The sequence below is a fragment of the Cricetulus griseus genome, chromosome 2 (genome assembly GCF_003668045.3).
Source record: "Cricetulus griseus strain 17A/GY chromosome 2, alternate assembly CriGri-PICRH-1.0, whole genome shotgun sequence".
In the NCBI taxonomy this organism is placed as follows: domain Eukaryota; kingdom Metazoa; phylum Chordata; class Mammalia; order Rodentia; family Cricetidae; genus Cricetulus; species Cricetulus griseus.
In genome coordinates, this window is record NC_048595.1 from 336,147,478 (window position 1) to 336,165,584 (window position 18,107).

Sequence of the window (18,107 nt, forward strand, 5' to 3'; positions counted from 1 at the left end):
TCAATAAAGAATGTGTTAGTCAATGTGTTTATTATATTTTCTGTTTTGATAAAAAAAAACCTGTAATCAGCATAGACACAAATGCATAAAAAATCATTTGTTTAAAGAATTATACACATTAGAATCTGAGAATATTTGGGACAGAAGAAAATTCTGAAAGTTGGGCATGAAGGCACTCCAAGCTTTGGAAGTCAAGAGGAGATATTAACATAAAAAGAAAGCTAGGTGTGTGTGTGGGGGGGGACATATCATATGGAGAACAATTGAAAGTGTTGTTGGAATAAAGGATTAAGTATCTGCTGTTAAGGTGAGAAGGTCAAATAATCAACATGTGTAATTATTTGAGCAATTTTCTTTAAGGAAGAACTAGAAAGCAAGGAATTCTAAGACTAGAGGTTTTTTTTTAGTTAAAATTCATATGTTTGTAAACACATGTGCTTGTGCATATGGTGGCTAAAGGATAATTTAGGGTGCCATCTTCAGCAACACAGTCCACTTGATTTTGAGACAGAACTTGGAACTTGTACGGAGCTCACCATTGACTAGAATGGTGAGCCAATGAACTCAAGGGATCCTTGTTCATCTATTTCCATGGATTATAATCCCTGGTACTTTATTACATAGATTCTGAGGACTAAACTCAGGTATTAATGATTACACAGGCAGAAATTCACAAAGCAAACTATCTATCTCCCCAGTCCAGAAAATGAAAATTTCCATGATATGATTTGGATTAAAATACCACCTGATAAAGGAGAAAACAAAACTATTATGATGTTAATTGTATGAGAGGAAAGGAAGTGGATGATTTTATGAACAAAACCTTGAGTAATAAGCAATATAGTGTTTGGTACTATTCAGGAACAATAACAGCTCGTGTTCTTTATACTGGAGACACAGAGAACATGGCTGCACAAGGGAAGATGCTTGCTACGTCTGCAAGTTCTTTTTTCAGATTTTTAAATTGAAAAATAATTTAGTTAACCAGTCCAGAGTGAAAAACACAAAAGAGAACTCATACATAGAGGGAAAGGAACAATTTACTTTGTAATGTAGCAAAAATACTGGTGGTGCTAAAATTCCAATAGATAATAGATGCGAACCTGAAGTAAATTTTATCTACATGATGGTGTGCTTTTCTCAAGTGACAAGGGTAAACCAAGTGATGAAAATTTAAGTGGCTTCTAGTTTTGAAATGCCAGTAGCATAGAAAAGAAAAAAAGAGAGAGAATTTGAAGGGTTATATAATGGAACAATTATGTGAACATTGAGCCTAAAAGAGTAAGCCCAAAGGGGGAAAAGTTAGGCAGCAGAGACTAAATTGGGCTAATTAACTAAATCTGAGCCAGTTAGTGACTTATGGGAAGGGGATTAATAGAAAGAGAATGGGGGAAATGAGGATACCTCAGAGTAGAAAGATTAAAATTCAAACAATGGAAGCAATTCTGTTGCTATTTCCAAGAAGACTTGCAGTAAGATCCTAAGAGTGGAGATGAAATAGAAGTAAAGATTATTAACTACACAAAGGCCAAGAGTTGAGTTTTATGGTGGAAACTAGATCTTAGACACTGATGTAAAGGTCACCATAAATGATGATAAAATACAATGAAGAGAATGGCAGTGAGTAAAGTGTGAATATGTTTCATATGTGAGGTGTGATAAGAATAACATCATTAGATGACAGAAATAAGTGGTGAGTGGCTCAGTCTGATAGTGTATACCTATAGGAGATTGAAACCCTTAAGCCAGGAGAAGAATATGGTGTGGAAATAACACCAACTAGTAAAAAAAAAGAAGACATTTACATTAGCTTTCCAAATGACCATCGAATTAATGGCTCAAATTAACATGCATTATTATTCTACAGTTTTTGGAAGCTAACGTTCTCAAATGTGTTACATTGGCTAAAATCAAAATGTCCGCAGAGATAAACTTTTTCCTGTAAGCTCCAGGATGAAATCTGCTCTCTTGTTCTTTTGAGCTCCCAGAGGCTGGCCACATTCTTGCACTCGTCATCTCCTCTATCATCTTTGAATTCACAGTCAGAAGGTAGGGTAGATTTCACATTTTTATTTCTCTCTTCTAAAGATCTTTATGATGTGAAAGATGTAGCTAAGTAACTCAACGCTATCTTCCAGTTTCCATATCTTGAAACTAATCATATCTGCAGTGCTCCTTTTGGAAGATATAGGGATCATCTACATAGGTTCTTCAAATTAGATATTGACATTATTACAGTGGGTGGCAAAACAAGCAATTATCCTGCCTACCAGAATACCTACCTTACTTCGTACTCATTGACTGACTTATGGTACAAATACAGAGAAAAGCATCCTTCAGTGGCTCCAAAGGATTTAGTGAGTGTAAAATAAATAAAGAAATATATAGAAAAGGGTTTAATGTGATAGGATGTTTTTCTAGCCTCATTATGAGGTCTACTGAGTTCAATGGGAGAACTTAAATACCAGGGAAGAGTGAGTATTGAATCAGGTCAAGAGATACAGAAAGCCTTATGAGACTAAAAATCTGAATATAAGCCTAGTAAGACGTTATTCCAGGTACTAACTCAGTCAGTGGTTCTCAACCTTTCTAATGCAACTTGCAACCTTGTAATATAGTTCCCCAACCATAAAATTATTTTTGTTGCTACTTCATAACTGTAATTTTGCTACTGTTAGGAATCATAATGTAAATATCTGATATGCGACTACTGTATAACATGGAAATTTTTCCTTTTGGAGGATACACAAAGTTTCATTCATTTTACATGATTGTTCAATATCACATTGTGTCCTGACAATTTAACTATGTTATTCACAAGGAAACAACTTTGAATTTTTGTTTTTAAAGCAAGGCTGTAGTCTACAAGGCTGTTGTCTACATGTGTGTATATCTAATTTTATATATCCATGCTCACTTAATTTGTTAGATGAAATGCCTTAAATAAGTATACTAATTTACCTCTTGACCCAATTCTATTGGGGTTGAAAGGCTATAGCCAATGTCTGTGTAAGTATGAAATTTTGCTTCTTCTTTTGTGCAATGCAAACATTTGGGCTCCTTTGTCCCCTTTGATAGCAAGTTTCAAAACTATCCCTATATTCCTTTTAAACTTCATGTGAGTGAGCCAGAATTTTGCTTTGTCAAACTTTTATTAAAAGTGCATAATCTAAAATTGGGACAACATAGTCGATACAAGAAACAAGAAGTAAGAGAGAAGCAGCAGCAGAAACTAGAGGAGCCATGAAAGTCAGAACTCTAGCTTCCTTGTTTCACTAACATTTTTGAAATGAGTTTTGGCTTTTCATGTTGTGGGTATTGTGATTCAAGCCAATCTTATCTATATATCTCAAGGAGGACAAGGTGGCCCCAACTGACATCTGGGTTATATATTTAATGTCCAAACATCTAGAGAGAGGGAAACAGTCAAACTAACTTTTTTGGTTTCAAGTAAACAAAATAACCAATTGATGGACTGACTGCTTTCCTTGTTTTGGATTTCTATATACATAGCCATATGTCAGTGATCACACACACACACACACACACACACACACACACACACACACACCTTCTTAAAATCCAGAGCAATGTACAGGACTCTTATCTATTGCTCCCGGTAACCTAAGTTTAAAAAAAGCTGCAAAAACGTATACATCTAGCAAAGTCTCCACCTCTTCTCATTTACCAGTGTAATGAAAAATTACACTAGGACATAAATAATTAACAATACATGGAATATGAATAAAACCTTCCCCATAATTTTTGGCTTATTTGTTTTACTTCCTTCTGTAAGTAGTATGACATTTTACTACTTATTGATATTTATACTTGGCCATGCCTGAGAAAAAGAGCATATTATTCATATTTCTCAAGTTTTCTGAATGGTTAAAATGAAGAAAATTTCTACATATTGACTAAAGAAATTTAATATCATCATACATTTCCTATTTCCCATCTTTTAATTTATTTTCTTGGGGAATTAACACTATTTCAACTGAGAAAGGTGAACTAGTTTTTATCCATCTCTTCCACTAATAGCCTAGACATATATTTACTTGTATTTACTCAGATCCTTGTGGGTGTTTTCTCAACATGACAGAAACTAGAATTACTTGGGAAGACAGAACCTCAACTGAGAGACTGGCTCCATCAGATTGTCTTGTGGGGCATGGTTGATGTGCAGGAGAAACCAGTCTATTGGAGGCTGTGCCATCCTAGGGCAAGTGGTCCTGGGTTTTATGAAAGACAGGCTAAGCAAGATACTTAGGCCGATAAATAGTGGTTTTGGTCTTGGATTCTGTTCCTACTTCTAGGTTTTGCCTCTGAATTCCTGCCTTGATCTCCCCCAGTGATGCAGTTGCAGAGTTATAATATGGCATAAACCCTTTCCTCTCAAATTACTTTTGGTATTGGTGTATATCATAGCATTAAAAAGCCTAACTTAGACAACTTACTGTATCACAAATTCTCTTTGTTGTTAATAATAAAAACTTGGAGCCAGCTATTAGGGGGTGAAAGCTGAAGGATCAGAGAAGCAGAGCAGCTAGTCACTAGAGTTCTTACCTTTACCAATGCTCAGACCAAAGGGGTGATCCTGCCCTCAAACTACCTCCTCAGACTGTCAAAGATGTCACTGTGGGGAAGTCCTGAGTTTACAAAAAAAAAGATGATTGATTGCCTAGATTGAACCAGATGAGGTTACTGCATGAACAGCTCGTTTTCACTAGGTAAAGCATAGGGTGCCTAGGCACATAATAGGTTGACCTTTAAAACCATTGGCTGACTGTTTTCCCTCTCTGAGGTTTATTGCTTTAAAAGATGCTTGCTGTGGGACAATAAATGAGTTCCTCCTTGACTAGATTTCTTGCTGTGTCTGATTGTCTCCAGGATCTTGGGAGGCTGAGAAACAGGTGAGCAGAGCACTTACCCTTCCTCAGACCCAGCTCAGCCTTCTGTGGTTGGGTTAAGACCCTGCATCTAGTTCCCAACATGGGGCATGAAGGACCTAAATCATGGCCGAGCCCAAGCAGTCTTTCAGGGTAAGTGAGACCCTTAGTATGGGTAACTCTATTTTCAGAAGGGAGACGGACTAGGACCAGGGAGGTCTGCCAAAGATGAGGTGGAGGAGGAATGGGCCAAACCATCTGCCACAGATAGCTCCAGACCCCAGCCTTACACTCCCAGGAGTGAAGAGGTTGGGTCTCCCTATACTGCACTCAGGGAAAACCCACAGGACCTAGACCCCTATGATCAACCAGACATCAGCAGGTTGACACCTGGAAAGCCAGTTTAGACAGAGGCCTACCCAATCAAATAGGGATGGGAGGATGCAACTAGGGCCCCCCAAGCCTACCAGGGCCAGGCAGGCGTCTAGACTGGTATCCTTAGGAGGCTAAGGATCTTAAAGAGCTCCTCAAGGCCATGGCTGAAGATGGCCCTAATTCCCTTTGGTCACACAGCCTGTTGCATGACATCGCCTACCAATCCATGCATTCCCAAGGACTGGCTAGATGTGGCTAAGGCAGTCCTCCCTAATTCTCAATTTATCAAATGACGTGCCTTTTATAAGGAGGAATGTAGGGTACAAGCTGAGGCAAATAGGCGAGCTAACCCTGCCATCACTATTATCTATGCTATGCTGTAGGGAATGGGAGATGGTTACTCCACTGGGGTTCATTCAGCAAGAAGGGATCTCTGGGCTGTATCAGGATCAGGTAAGGCTGCTGGGTTGAACACCTGGGCCCCTCTACCCCACGCCCTCGGTGCAGGAAGAGATACCATTGGAAGAAGGACTATAGATCAAAATTTGACTAGAAGGTAAGCCTTTAAACTAGAGAAGGGGCAGACTCCAGCCCAGTTAAAAAAGGGAGGAAGCCTCTCTAAAAGTAGGATTGGAAGGTCTCATACCCAGATAACACAAGCCTACTGGACTGTCCCCTTGATTGAAGAACTTCATCCAAAAATGACTGTTTTTACAGGTGGTAAGAAGTTTCACTGTTTGGTAGGCACAGGGGCAGACAGGACTAGCCCAGATGAGGACCAAGGAAAGAGAAACCCCTTAGTGGTCAAAGGCCTTACTGCCAATTTGGTAGGACAGGGCATGCTGGACACTTTTGTGACCATAGATCATCAGGCTTTTTATGAGGATATCCTGGAAGAGAAAGAGGCACAAAGGGTGGGAAAGGAACTAAAGGGGTTCACAGAGGAGTTTTTCAACCCACAACTACTGGGGGGGTCTGAGAGGACTATCAGGGCATACCCCCAATCATAAGGGCCACTGCCCCCCAGTGCTGCCTATCAGATGGACACCTAGAAAACCCATATGGGTGGAGCAGTGGCCACTGACGAAACCTAAGCTACTAGCACTCTACCAGCTAGTGGAGGAACAATTAAGGCTGGGGTATATTCACCCTTCTATGAGCCCATGGAACACCCTGATTTTTGTAATTCAAAGGGCATCCAAGGCTTGATGCATGCTCCAAGATTTGAGCAAGATAAATAAAAGGATGGAACTAGCGCCCCCCCCTTAAGGGTCATGCCCTGGACTCCTGATCAACATTTTGAATGTATAGTGCTACCACAGGGAATGGCTAATAGCCTGGCCTTCTGTCAACAGTATCTTGCTATTCTTATAAACTACTCTCCATGACACTAAATAGCTCAATGCCTTGAACATTTCATGTATTTCTCCCCCACTCTGCCTTCAGTCAGACTGTACCAACTGCATTTTAGATTCTGTACACACATACAAATATGCCTCACAAACATTGATATTCACAAATTATATGAGATATAATCAGCTCTATGATGCAATCATTAATCACCCTATGATCACCAGTAAGGATGGATTTAGTATTTTCTCCAATATGATCCACAAAACATGTTACATTATAAACAGAAAAGTTATTTTTTTTGTTTAACTACTGCATATCAGTCTGTTTTGGGTTGCTAAAACAAATTACCATCCAGAGATACTGAGAGGAAGAGGCGGAAGTTCCACAATCCTGAACTTTTCACAGAGCTGTGCCTGTTAAAGATCTAGAATACCTATTAATGCTGCCAGTTTGGGGACCTAGTCTTTGTACATGCACTATTAAGAGACACTGGTTTAAGACATGACATTCATCAATCACATCCATGAGACTGTTTTCTTGCTATCTAATCATGACCAGGAAACCTCACCTTGGGGATTAGGATGTCAATATATAGATTAGGCAATGGATGTGAACATTTAGACTGTAGGACTCTTTTTTCCCAATTTTGCTCTTTAATGTCATCAAGCATGTGTACATTTCATCATTGTCCTCAATATCCACCCACCATTACAACAAATGCTTAGGAAACACAAAGAGTAAATGAATTACTAGCTCCTCAGGAATTATAATGAGTCATCTGATAAAAGCAGTAGCACTCTTCATTTGCAAACAATAGGTAAGCTATAATGCTCACACATCTTCTCCAAGATCAGGAACCAACTGAAACTGCCTGCTCAAGCCAAAACAAAACAAAACAAAAAAAAAAAAAAAAAAAAAAAAAAACAGGTGGGCTTCAATGGCAGGCGCTTTCCTAACTTCACCATGTTAGGGTATGACAGCTCAGTCCTAGCCAAAAACACAGCCAAACAAAACCCCAAGGATATCACTAAAAACATTTGAGTTGCCTGCAAAATGTTCTCCAAAACAATGATTATTAGGACAACAAAATCATGTAAATAGAAATGAATGAAAAAGCCATGACAGGTCAAGTAATATCCCCTGTGAATAGAATGCTGGCCTCAGTACTCGCAGTGTGAATTCTAAGAGCAATCAATGATGGAAATCCCACCTTCTCCCTTGAGATGCTGTTGTGCAAACATGCTTTCCATTGCTTCTGCTTGGATGAAATATTTTTAATTTGCCTTTCCCTCAGAGGATACTACATCACATGTCATATCTTCATCCTTTTAGCTTTTATAAATGAAAAGAAACTGTTATAAGGGATATTCATTCAACTTAGAGTTGGGTTCTAAGCAACAAATTTGTCCTTTCCCTCTAAAGGGATACCTCATACTGATAAAATTCCTTCTGTTCGGGACTTAGAATTCTTTTATTTTATCCCATTCTTATACAAAAATGGGCACAGGCAATTAATTAGAATGTATCGATTCAGTAGTATAAATCCTAGTAAAGGGGCTAGGGATATTATTCAATGGTTAAGGACATGTACTACACTTGCAGAAGGCCAAAGTTTCTCCATATCAACATTGGGTGCCTCACAAAGGCCTCGAACTCCAGTTCCAAAGGATCCAATGTGTTCTGGCCTCCTTGAAACCTGCACTTCATTCAAATACACACACACACACACACACACACACACACACACACACACACACACACACACACACAGCAGAGAGAGAGAGAAACACTCACACACCTACCACCACTCCACATAAATAGAAATAATAAATAAAACCCAGTAAACTAAAATTTTAAGAAATCCATTAGTATCTTTTGTTTCATTTATAAAACAAAACCTAATAAAAATATTGCTTAAATAAACTTCCCAGGACTGGGAAATTTTTGGATTGCATTACAAATTATCATGTTTTGCCATTTGAATCATATTGTTCAGTGTGATTTCTCCTATGTCATTGCAGTATACCATCTTTTCAGGTCACTAAAAATGTATCCTGTTCAATAGAAAAAGCAATATTGGCCTTTTTTTCTTTTCTTTTTCTTTTTTGTTTGTTTTGTTTATCTACACAGGCTTTCTTTGTGTAACCATTGTTGTCCTGGAACTGGTCTGGAGACCACGCTGGTCTCAAACTCGAAGAGATCCTCCTGCCTTTGCCTCCTGAGTGCTGGGATTAAAGGCATGTGCCATTGCACCACTACTGCCTGGCAAATATTGTCCATTTCTCTTCAAATTAAAATAAAGAAAACTCATTCATTCTTTTTTACACATTGAACCACTTATTACCTGGTAATTTACATTTTGTCATCTAAACATGTTTTAACAATATTTATGTTATAAAATTGGCTGCTTATATTCCCTAATATGTAAAATTTTAAAACACTACTACATAACAACATAATGTCTTGCAGCATACATTTTTAAACTCTTAATATTTCATCATAAATCTAGAGTTTTTTCTTAATGGAAACTTCAGCCTCAGAGCAATAGTCTCATAGTTATGCATGTGCTACACATCTGCATTTTGAGTACTATGGTTTCAATCCATTATACTTAATGTAAATCCATTATGACTTTTTTTTTTAAATTGAACAAATTGCTAGCATAAATGTATAAAATTAAAATTGCAGTTTATTTCTTTGCTATGTTTCTAATAAAAATGCTACTAAAATTAATAATCCTGGCAGAATTGTATTTACTAGTATCTAGAGAAAATTTAAAATACTCATGTTTAGCGGCATTGGCCTTTTTCTGAACAGTATGCATGCATAATTTTTCAGTGTCAAGCATTTTCAACTCAAATTCTAAATTAAATGTGAATTTGCATGGCATCTCATGTTATGTCTAAGACGTTACTATATTTGTTTCATGCAGTACTTCTGAAAGTGTTTGTACTTCCAAAAGCTTTTCTACTTTTAAGACCAGTAGACATTTATAAAGTTCTGACCATTATGAAACCCTTCTGCAGTATTTTCAACGGGGTTGAAATTGGCATGTTGGATTTTTGTTTATGATCGTTCAGCCAGTTCCCAATCCATGTGACTCTGTTCTCATCCAAGGCAATTATAATTAATTTGTAAGTAAAAGTTCATGATCCACTGTTTCAAATGCTTCACTGGAGAATAAATCCATGACGTCTGTGTAGCTTCTTCAGCCAGTAAGATGAAGAATATAATTAGATGTTGCGTAACCTTATCAAACAAGTTTATGGTGATGATCTGCGATGATTTTTTCATTATGGAACATGCTGTTGAAGACTTGGGATTCCATTGTTTTCTAACTGTTTACAGATTTTCCTTTCTTACTTCATTCCTAGTAAAAAATTTTATTAATTATTTGTGAACATTTTACCTGTTAGGAACACACTTAGGAAGAACAAACCCCAGAAGAAAATAGATTGCAAAATCATTTTAATCTGTTTTTATTTATTGATTTTTGTGAAATTTATTTGATTTTTTAAAATTTTGAGACTTTTGTACACAAATACTTTACAGTATCTCATCCCCCATTCTCCACAGTCCAGCCCTACTTCATCCCCTTTCAAAATCTCTTCTTTGAATACTCTTGTATTCTGTTTCTCTCATATATATGCTTTTATGAGTGTTATACTTATGAAGAGAATTCTCAAAATGATTAAATCGTTAACAAATACCTTTTAAAGTGTTCAGCATTCTTACCAATCAGAGAAGTGTGAATTGAGACTTATTTGAGATTTCAACTTACCCAGTCAAAATGGCTAGGATCAAGAAAATAACTGGCACTAAATGCTGGCAAGGATGAAGGGAAAGGGGAATCCTCATTTGCTGTCAGGATTGCAAATTGATGTGTAGCTATTATAGAATTTGGTATGGAGAATGATGAAAAAGCTGAAAGTAGTTCTACCATCTAACACAAGCATTCCACTCCTTTACATACATCCAAAGGACCTGATAGTCTACTACAAACACATATTTATTGCCACTCTATTCACAATAGCAAGGAAATGGAAACAAGCTGAATGTCCTTCAACTGATGATTGGGTAATGAAAATGTCATATGTAGTGGAATTATATTCAACTGTGAAGAAAAATGAAACCATGAAACTTTCAGGTGAATAGATAAAACTGGGAAACATTAAGTGGAGTGAGGTAACTCAGACCAGAAAGACAAACACCACATGTTCTCTCTGAATCATATTTGGGTATATATCCTGAAGTAACTACAGCAGCTAAAAATTTAGAAAAAGACCATGTTATAGGGGACAATGAGCTCTATAGACTGGGACAATATGACACTGGTGCTATGAAGTGGGGAGCTGAAAATAGGAAGGGGACTCTACTTGGGGAGTGGGTGGGGGAGAACACAGAGTAAGAGAGGAGAGAGAAATAACACTAATGATTTCTATGAGAGTCATAAGGAAATAGATTATTTTAAAGCTTACTTAAAGTGTGTGTGTGTGTGTGTGTGTGTGTGTGTGTGTGTGTGTGTTGTAATCAGAAAATCAAAAGATGTATTTTGAAAGTCTTTGTTCTTCTTTTATTCATTTATTTATTTATTTTAGTTTTAGTTTTTTGAAACAGGGTTTCTCTGTGTAACAGCCCTGGCTGTCCTGGAACTCACTTTGTAGACCAGACTGGCCTTACAGAGATCCTACTGCTTCTACCTCTTTAGTCCTGGGATTAAAAGCCTGAGCCACCATGCCCAGTTGTTCTTCTTTTTTATTTCCAATGTACAATCCTTTTCATGAGAAGAAATAAAGATCCAAGCATTGTTTAATAGTAAACAATTAAATTTTCAAAGGAAAAAGAAAATTAGAAATATTTGTTGCCCAGAGAATTTGTAGCATAAACGGATGGGTCCCATTTGATCTTAGGTAGAAAAATAGTAAATATGTAATAATAAATAGTAAAGATGTATAGAACTATAGAAGCTTAAGTGGTGGGTGCCCAATATTCAAGCGTTTAAAAAATTCAATTAAATTATAATATGTAAACTGCTAAAACTATGTAAACAGCTATAATATAAACTCATTACAGTTGGCTTGGTGGCATACACCTTTAATCCCAGCACTCGGGAGGCAGAGGCAAGCAGATCTCTATGAGTTCGAGGCCAGCCTGGTCTCCAGAGCTAGTGCAGGATAGGCTCCAAAGCTACACAGAGAAACCCTGTCTCGAAAAACCAAAATAAATAAATAAATAAATAAATAAATAAATAAATAAATAGACTCATTACAACCCAGGCATTCACAACCTAGAGGATTCCCTGACACATTTGTGTACTGCTCATGGCTATTCTTCACAAGATCAGCAGGAAGTACTCATTTCTTGACATCAATTGCCAATGGCTATTTCTGAAGCAAACAAATTAGTTCTTCAAGGATGGTCATAGAATGTTGTTCACATAGCTACTCTTTCTCGAAACCTGTTCACATCGCAAATAACTTTCTAGAACAGTAGAAATTCAACATAGGGCCCTTTTGTTCTAACCTTCAGTTTCGTGAAGGCTAGGAAATTAGGCACATCTTTGCTCCAATTATATTTCCCTTGAGTTTAGGCCAATTTAAAAACATTCATGAAAAGTTACTTGTAAGTCTTTTATTGTCCCCAAAGACATCCCGAATCATACGTATAATCTGGTATCTTATTGCTGGAGCTAGGTGACTTCAGTCTTACTCATCACACGTTGTACTGTTCCTTTTCCTGCACGCTGATGCTGTCCGAAACCTCTCTGGTATCCTTGTTTCGAACTGTTGTGGCTTGATGAATCAAAGCCAATGAATTTGAAACAAGTTCAATATCATATCCTTCAAGGATTAATTCATCCTTCTGGGCTTGAAAACAAAACTAGAGACACCTGTCCTCATCTGAACCCTGTGGATGTATTTTGCAAGAAACTTCTGTTTCAACGGAAACCCCATTCTCCTGAATAACGATGTTAGTGGTGGGCACGTCAGTCTAGACTCCATCTTGTAATCCAGTGTAGAAATCTTGATCATGTTCAGACCATGACTACAGATAGTTTACACAATAGCCAAATTCTTTCTGTTCTCCACCATGTGTCTACCCAGAGCCTCTTCCTTTTGTTCCAAGTAGACATAGCTTGACATTCATGTTATTGAATTCCCTCCCTTGGGGCCTTTCACATAAGTGCTCCCCTTCAGAGTGACATTTTCTAGAATGTGGGCAGTCTGACTGCTGAGAATGGTCCTCATTCTCACAGTAGATGCAACTAAGATTTATTTTGATTATATCCAGCCCCCCATTCTCCAAAGTCTTCTTAGAGTCTGTATCTTAGTATCTGCTACAAATTGTTTCTTTTCTCATATTTAATGTTTTTATCTTGTAAAGAAAAGTTCATGCGTAAGTACCATATTTCCATAGTTTCCTTCCTTTCATCACCCCATCCAATTCATTTTGTCTTTCTTACCTGCCCTTTAAAAATCTGTGTCCTTGGCTACACACATATCTACACACACACACACACACACACACACACACACACACACACACACACGTGCAGCTAAGTCCATTTAGTGTTGTTCGTGTGCGTGCGTGTGTGTGTGTGTGTGTGTGTGTGTGTGTGTTTAAATGTGTATGTAAAGTGACCACTTAGGATCTGGCAACCTATCAGGAACCTTGTCTCTATAGAAACCCTCCCATAGCAGCCATTAACTTCCTATAGTTCAGCCTTGGGAGATTTTTCCCATCCACATCGGCATGTAAATCAATGTTGCTGTGCTCATCTTGTTAGACAGCCATGTTACAGGGATTTCCTGAGAGGAGCTTCCCTGTGGTATAGAGAAGACACTATCTCACAGAGGATGCCCTTGACTTCTACCTCTTGTCATCTCTTTAACTCTCTTCTGCAATGTTCCCTGAGCCTTAAGTGTAAAGACTATGAATCACAAAAACCTGCAGCAGGACGTGATACCCTTCAAGGTGCAGAGTGATACTTTTATCATGAGGTTAACAAATAGATGTGTATTGAACTTATAGGCCACTCTGTTGAGATGTGGAGGGAAATTAATGCCTAATACTATAAAATCAAGCTTTTACCTACGGCTGGTGAGGTCATAGACCTTAGAGAAGACCCTCTTGTTGCCACTTTCCTAATGGTATATTTCTTAACCAAATTCCTCAATAATTATCCCTATATACACAGACAAGAGTAGCTCTCACCCTTTGTTATTCTAGCTTCTTTTTTGCAGCAGATGGAGACTGTTACAAGAATCCACAGCTTCTGGCTATTACAAATAATGCTGCTATGAACATCGTTCAACAGATGTCCTTGTTGTATAAATGTGCTTCTTTTGGATATATGCCTAAGAGTGGAATTGCTGGATCTTGTGGTAGACTGATTCCCATTTTCCTGAGAAATTGCCATACTTATTTCCAAAGTGGCTTATGAGTTGGCACTCCCACAAGCAGTGAAGAAGTGTTCCCCTTTCTCCACATCCTCTCAGCATAAACTGTCATTGGTATTTTTGATTTTAGCCATTCTGACAGGTGTGAGATGGTATCTCAGAGTTTTGATTTGCATTTCCCTGATGGCTAAGGATGTTGAACACTTTCTTATATGTCTTTCAGTGATTTTAGATTCCTCTAATTGTCTATTTAGTTCTGTCGCCCATTTTTTATTTGGATTATTTGGTGTTTTGGAGATTAGCTTCTTGAGTTCTTTGTAAATTTTGGAGATTAGCCTTCTGTCAGATGTGGGGTTGGTGAATATCTTTTCCCAATCTGTGGGCTGTCGTTTTGTCTTGATGGCCCTCAACTGAAGAATGGATAGAGAAAATGTGATATATTTACATAATGGAGTACTACTCAGTGGGGAAAAAATGCAATCTTGAAAATCGCAGGCAAATGGATGGAACTAGAAGAAACCATTATGAGTGAGGTAACCCAGTCACAAAAAGACAAACATGGTATGTACTCACTCATATATGGATTTTAGACATGGAGTAAAGAATTACCAGGCTACAATCGACACTGCTAGAGAAGCTAGGAAACAAGGAGGACCCTAAGAGAAGACATACATGGTCCCCTCAGGAGAAAGGGACAAGATCTCCTGAGCAAATTGGGAGCATGGGGGGAGGGGAGAGGGAACAAGAGAATGAGAAGGGGAGAAGAGGAGGGGTGAGGAAGATATGTTGGGGCAGAGGTTGTGTTGAGGGAAGAACAGAAGAGAGCAAGATAAGAAATAATATAATAGAGGGAGACTTTATAGGTTTAAAGAGAAATCAGGAACTAGGGAAATGTCTGGAGAGCTACAAAGATGACACCAACTAACAATCTAAGCAACAGAGGAGAGGCTACCTTAAATGCCCTCTCCTGATAATGAGATTGATGATTAATTCATATGACATCGATTAGCCTTCATCAAGCAGCTGGTGGAAGTAGAAGCAGACACCCACAGCTGAACCTTGAACTGAACTGGAATCCAGTTGCAGAGAAGGAGGACTAATGAGCAAAGGGGTCAAGACCAGGCTGGTGAAACCCACAGAAACAGCTGACCTGAACAAGTGAGAGCTCTTGGTCCCCAGACAGATAGTTGGGAAACCAGCATGGGACTGATCCAGACCCCATGAACGTGGGTGTCAGTGAGGAGGCCTTGGAAATCTATGGGGCCTCTTGTAGCAGATCAGTACTCATCCTTAGCATAGGGATGGACTTTGGGAGCCCATTTCACATAGAGGGATACTCCCTGTGCCTAGACACATGGGGTTGGCTTAGGCCCTATCCCAAAGGACATGACAGACTCTGAAGACCCCCTATGGAAAGCCTGGAGAGCAGAAAGGGTATGGGATAGGTAGGGTGTTAGTTGGGGAGGTCAGGGGAGGAAGGGGGGAGAGGGAACTGGGATTGAAATGTAAAACAATCTTGTTTCTAATCCAAATAAAAAATGGAGAAAAAATACTCATATTTTAAAAATCCTCTTTTTTGTTCTCAGGAGCACATTGAATGAGAGTTTCCCATTAAATATATTAAGAACTCTGAATTAAGGTCACATGAATGATAATACCATATTAGTTACATGATAATACAACTAAAACAATATGTAATAAGAATCAATAAGGCAGGAGTAACAGAAGCCAGGGAAAGTAAGATGCCCCATCTCTAACTCATTTATCTCAGTTTCACAGGAAACTAGATGAACTCAATTAATTTATTATCCCAGGAAGAATAAAACTAAATATATTTCACTTTGGCAGAAGAAAATATATTTGCATTTTTAATAAGAAATAAAGATTCATGGGAAGTCACTGAGTTAAGACATAAGCCTGTTTTAAAATTACTAGACAAAATCTGTTTTTCATATATAATCTCCAAAGACTAATATTAAAATAAAGCTCTACAATGTTTTCCTTCTTCTTGAAAACACTTTAACCTTTTGATGCAAATATACTTTTACTCATAAAATTTTAAGGGAGAAGCTATTACTTCATTGATGAGAGAGACTAACAATTTGTTCTTTGCAGATACTTAGAACAATGCTTAACAGACAGATTTCCTTAGTAAATAATTGATGAATGAATATGGACTGTATATTACATACAAGCAGATACAATTAAATATTATACAAGTGAATATGTGGCACATATTATACAAGGACACTGTATACAGAGAGTAGAGGATAGTAATAAAATAGACACCATCCTACTTGACAGATGCACTGATGGGGTCTGGTAGGCATGTCTAAAATCCACAGGGTGGGTGGGCAGGTATGGCAGGCTGAAGTCATAGTTAGAGGGGATATTGTTTTCCACAAGAAGAATTTCTCCCTTTTCAGAGAGCCCTAAGCCATGCTCTTTTCTTCTTCCAAAGGATTAGTTCTAGCCCAATTGTAAATCTAGGGTACTTTTCTTATCCAAAGCAATGAATTATAGTCTATAACTGTATCTGAAAAATATCACCTCAGAAACAGTAAGTTTGAAGGAACAACCAAAGGCTGTTTCCATAGCAAAGACCTGAACATAATGGAATGTTCACTGGGTATTCAGGTGACAAAGTCCATCACTGAGAAGTTCAACAAAAGCAGACAGTTTCCATATCAAAGACCTGAACATAATGGAATGCTCACTGGATGTGCAGGTGAGAGAGTCCATCAATGACAAGTTCAACATAAGCATGCTTTGAATCTTACTGGTACCATTTGTTTAGCAACTAAAGTTTATTCAACTTCTAGCTTTTCAAGTGTTTTAGTTCATTTTTCTGATACTATAACAAGATACCTAAGATTGGATAATTTATAAAGAAAACAGCTTTAGTTCACAGTTATGTGATCTGGAGGGACTAGGAGAGCATATGGCCAGCATCTGGTCAGGTCTTCAGAAGGCGATAACCTTGATAACAAAGACTTTCTCTCTGTAGTCCATTCATCGCAATGAATGGATAAGCCAGTCACCTACAACAAAAGACCTGTCTCCAAACTCCAGTCAACACATGAATTGGGCTAACATTGCATTGTATTTTCAAAAAAAATAAAATCTGAGAGACTTTGATACTGTTGTCCTCATTTTTCAGAGGGTAAAACTAAATTTAAAGAAAGGTTGAAAAACTTTTAACACTTTTATATACATATATATGTATAATATTTTGGTTACTTACTAAATAATGAATTAGAGACCTTACCCTTAAAAGCTATTATATTTGCATAGCATGTTAAAATGGATGTTGGATTTAAGTAAAATGAAAGAACATACAACAGAAGTATTTGAGTGTGTCATTTTACTCAAGAATCAGTATCATTGTATTACACTGTTCTTACCCCAGCATCTTCATTGGCATCCTCTTTGTCAACCTAATGTTCTTGGGAAAGTTCAAAGAAGGACTATAGATAGAATAATTGGGATAATAAGGATAAAGATATTTATTATTATTTGTGTTCTATTACAGAGTAATATTTTGAAAGCCACTAAAATGTTTCTTAAGCCAACAACAGTAGGAAAAACAAGCTTTTGTCAAAAGCACTGTCAAAGTTTATGCAAAACTCATTATTAATGTTTATTCAACTTCATTCAATATCTGGGTCTGGCATTTAGACATTTGCTTAACTGCAAAGTAAGAACAAAATGCTAATCTTTTATTATGTGATAAATTGTTCCTCTGTGGCAATGTTTTATTTTGCACTCTGTTTTTATGTCTTACTTCTTAGTTTTCATATTTATATAGATGATCCCTAATTATTGTTTCCAAATACATTTTAATATAATCATATCCTCTCAGTCATATCAAAAGAAATAATGGTGGGAGATAAAAATATTTAGATATATATTCAATAGTTTGTAGCAAATTTCATTAAGTCCTAGTGAGTCTAAATATATAAGTGATGGGATTTTGATGGTCAATTTGAGCTGTGAATTGAGTATAGTGAATCTCAATTAGCAACCATTCCTTGGAAGAAACCTAAAGGTTATGTAAAATATTACACTGAAATTTTCATAAATATAGTGA

General features: G+C 37.4%; 1 pseudogene; it reads left to right on the forward strand.

Annotated features, from left to right (window-relative positions):
* The first annotated feature begins 4,999 nt into the window (after positions 1–4,999).
* LOC113834184 overlaps positions 5,000–18,107 on the forward strand; it is a 73,720-nt pseudogene continuing 60,612 nt past the window's right edge.